Here is a 4,437-nt window from a genome sequence, read left to right on the forward strand (position 1 = left end):
AGCATAACATCATTAGAAAGTGTAATTTATTAATACAAGTCAACAATAGCGAGTCAATCGGAAAGAACGACTATAATAAGTTGTTTTCATTTGGGAACGTCTTTGTTTCAACATTACATGCCTCTACAATCAGTATTAAGCCTCTCGATCTTTACATGAAAAAAAATTGGGTTTCTATCCATCCTTTATATCTAATCCTAGCAAACATGTTTACCCTAATTTCCAAACCCTAAACCTACTTTTTTGGCTCCAATCTATCCAGACCGTTAGATCATTGTAATTAGGGGAGGTTAGCACTTCAGCCGTTTGATCAAATCTCACTCCTTGAAAATTGATACACGCATAGGGAAACAAAACACAACATACGCGTTTTCTTCTTCTTCCTCTTATCATCTGTTACTGCCATTCTTTCTTCTCCAATTATCACCTTCGTCCACTTTGATTCGAAAATCATCAACGACATGTCCCTTCTGATTCCTCCCCACAACTCCAACCCCATATCCACACAATCGAAGAAGGAGACAGAAGAGATTTACAGTGGTCAGTTTTTTTTGAATCGACTCTCTATTTCTCAAACCCAAACTCCGTCGGTCGTTCATCTCTCTCCACCGCTCTCATCTGCTTCATTTTTCGATTTGCATTATCGCCGCGAGCGCACGCTACACGGTATAGCTCGAATTTAATTTTTTGATTTTGTCTATAGGATTTTTGAGGAGATAGTCATGATTCATCGATAGTTTAGGAAAAATTTGATTTTGATCTTATTTTGTATACCCATTCATCTTAATTTGTATGTTTTGGGGTTGCAGGTTTTAATTTTGTGTCAGTGTTCTTTGTAATCGAAATATGTTTTCAACTGGTGCTTCTCCGTGTTCTAAGTTACATAGTAGAATATTGAATTGTGAACATCATGGTGAGTTATGTTTAATTGTTGGTGATGTAATAATCTTTATTCATTTGATTCTATGCTTATTTGGTACTTTACATTCTAACTGTTTGATAAAAGGATCACTAGAACTTAGTCGTGACAGGTCTCATTCTTATTTATTCAATTAAGACATGGAAGAGGTAATAAGTCTTTGTTCTTATTTATATTTAATCCTTTTTCTTTTTTTTTTAATGAAGCTACTGCAACACAACAAGTTGATTAAGAAGCAAATTAGGGGCATTTGATTGCTAGGGCTTTTTTCAAAAATTGTATGGGTGCAGGAGATTCATTCATGTCTGTGTTGATGCTGTTTCAATATTTGACCATAAAGCCAACCCGACACCGATACGTTATCTCTTTGGTAAAATGGTAGGAATCAATTTTTTTTTTACTATTTATACCTTTTAAGTTTTTGAAAAAATCAATATATCATGAAAATTTGATTGTTCAGAATTTAAATATGACAATTAGTTTTCAAAGGTTGCTGGAATTTGATTTGGTTATTTTAAAATATTAGCTTAATTTGATTGACATATCATATATTATGAAAATTTGATTGAAATTCTAATTGTTGCTTTGTTTCATTGTTCTTGAGAATGTAATTTTCCATTTCACATTGGTGGTTGATTTGCAGCTTTGATTGGAATCCATTTACACTATACTATACGACAAAGATTTCATTGTGACTTCAACTTTCATATTGTTGTTCTAAAATATACAATAATGAATAAGTTTGTGGTTACATCTCTATTGTTCTATTTTGAATTCCCATTTTAAAAATTTCCTTTGCTTTACACTGTTCTATTCATCTTTCATATGTAAGCCTCTTGGTGGTTGGTAGAGGAATATTGGCTCACATGAGAGTCACTTCACTTTAGATATACAGTTAAATTAAGAGCTTATATGTGACTTATTTCTATATTTGAAAAGAAAATATGGTCAAATTGTTCTAATTTTAAATTGAAGTTATAGACTTTTTTATAAGCTATCACAAAGAGTTAATCGAAATTGGCTAAAATAGTTTCTAATTTTAAATTGAAGTTATAGACTTTTTTATAGGCCAATGTTTCAATCACTATTTTAAAGTGTCTCTAATCATGTGTTTTTCTTCTTTAAGAGTTTCGATTGAAAAATGGTGTCTTTTTAGAGTTCTTTAAGAGTTTAGATAGAAAAATGGTGTCTTTTTAGAGTTTAGAAATGAATGCAGTTGATCTAAGTTTCAAACACATGGACATGTGTTCTGATAATAACCTTTATAATTGATTTTTCCGTGTTAAGATTTTATTTTTCAGTAGGAAGAACTGAATAAGACCTGCTCATTACATGATTCCAGGATTATGAGTCATCATCAATTCATCCGATTTGATCCGAATAAGTTATTTGGATGTATTCATTATTAATAACTTGCATCAATAGATAGCTCTATTTCATTTTAACGAGACGGTTTGAATCTTAGATCAGCTGCATTGCATGATCTGTATTGAAATTTTTAGCAAGTATTCCCAACTAAGTGTGACCGCAAGTATTGCCTGAATCTGCATCTATATTTGAAATTTTTAGCAAGTATTCCCAACTAAGTGTGACCACAAGTATTGCCTGAATCTGCTGCATCTATATATACACCCAATCTTCCACGCCTTTTCTCATACCAACATATATTACTTAAGGTATTTTATCATGGCCAACGCCAATGTGCAAGAACTTTTGTTCTACCATAGTCTTTCATGGCCTTACACTGACTGTTTTTCTTTATTTAATTTTTTTTGCTCTCCATGAATTAGCGCCATTGGATCCCAACCCCATTACATAGATGGACAAAATTGTGAATGAGCTGTGTATCAAATATCGAACATACGTCGTGGAATTTGATGTTGAGCATGTTATTTTGTTGCAAACTGTTATCACCTATATTGTTGTATCAAAATTCCTACTTCACTAATCATATGTACTTTTTGATTTTACCGTAGGGTGCTGTTGTTCTTCCAACCATGTTTGGACATGGTTTTGGAGAGCAAATAGACCGGTATGCCATGCTGGTTGATTCAAAGAACAACGAGTTTGAGGTGATGGTTGAGAGAAACAATGGTGCAATCTTCTTAACTAAGGGTTGGCATGCTATGCGTGACTTTTATGGGGTTGTTCTTGGTGCGTGGGTTACTATCGTGTTTGTTGGCAATGGTAAATTTGCCATAACCCTTAAAGATAGGTTTGGTAGAACAATGCCCTCCCCCAAGTTTACCCCTGCTGTGAAATTTGAGGTTGAAAAGCAAGTTCTGCCATTCCATGTGTTCAATGTTGTTCAATATAGAGTAAAACACATTGAAGAGAGATGTCCGTGATATTTTTACTATATTTTTAATATAGAGTAAAACACAAAGGTTGTTAAAATATACTTTCGTCTAAATTTTTCCATTGTGTGCAGCTGCCGGCTAACTTAGGATTTTGTCAAATTGCATTGAACAAGAATACAAAACATATCAAGATGATTGATGACTATGGTAATCTTTGGTTTTGCACACTGGTGTATGAAGATAACAACTTTAAGCTTGGTGGAGGTTGGAAGAGGATGGTGGTGGTGGCTAGAAGGTTTTGTCAGGGCTTACGTGTCATTGTTGGTGCACCAAAAGCTGGAAGTCTATGTGTTGACGGGGTTCTGTCGAAGTTTATGTCCTGTTTTGGTGTTATGTTTTAATGAATGAAGTTTCTATCTTAGGATTTTTTTTTGTTATGTTCCTTTTATGTTTCAGCAAGTTATGTGTAATGGTCCTGAACCAATGCTATCTATTTTGGACATCAATGAAATGTGTTCGGATCTTTTGCCATTATATATCTGTCATTCAACTTTTGCATTTTATAATACTTGATTAAATACACCATGTAGCATTTGAAAATTAAATAATGGTTACCATAAGTGTACAAGACATGATACCATAAAATTAAGCATCATAATAAAGTTTACCTTACTTGGTGTATGCTATTAGTTATCTACAAATTTGTCCAAGTAGAGTTCTTCGCTATTAATTGTGAGATGAGAAGTTTACAACTTATTAAGATTAATACTTTGTTCTCCAAAAGTAAGGCTTTTCAATCTTTATTAATGCAAATTTGGTGTTCTATGATGTTATTAATGAGGCTCTCTTCACCTGCCCTATTAAAGCTATATATGCGAAGTTCTATTACCATACAGATTAACATACATACTTCCTTGGCTTCTAATTTCATCATTTTTTTGCGAGAACAGGAAGAGGTGAAAACAGTCTACAAGAAACATTACTCACCATGGAAACAGAGCATTAAACAGCTTTTGGAGTGTGGTTCAGTGGTTATAATGTTTTATTTTTAGATTTGGACCGGAATATTTTCCTTGAAACTTTTTCGTTATTTTTCCCCACAATTGCAGAAAACCTTAATATGTATTCATTTTTATGTAATTATGTAATACATAACTGTTGAAATATTTCTTTCAGCAATCATAGGTTCAGATAACTTACACACATGTCAATAATTTG

The 4,437-nt window shown here is 33.0% G+C and overlaps 1 long non-coding RNA gene across 2 annotated transcripts; it reads left to right on the plus strand.

The window, feature by feature from the left end:
• The first annotated feature begins 357 nt into the window (after window positions 1-357).
• Window positions 358-3,753, plus strand: LOC146912828 (uncharacterized). Of its 2 annotated transcripts, XR_015013149.1 has the most exons (5): window positions 358-666; window positions 810-913; window positions 1,126-1,297; window positions 2,896-3,106; window positions 3,351-3,753. It is a non-coding gene; the product is annotated as an uncharacterized LOC146912828 (long non-coding RNA). The 2 variants fall into 2 exon arrangements; XR_015013150.1 differs by lacking the exon at window positions 1,126-1,297.
• Window positions 3,754-4,437: the final 684 nt, after the last annotated feature.

This window comes from Medicago sativa, chromosome 6 (genome assembly GCF_051527215.1).
Source record: "Medicago sativa cultivar Bolivia chromosome 6, Bolivia_mono, whole genome shotgun sequence".
Lineage (NCBI taxonomy): Eukaryota > Viridiplantae > Streptophyta > Magnoliopsida > Fabales > Fabaceae > Medicago > Medicago sativa.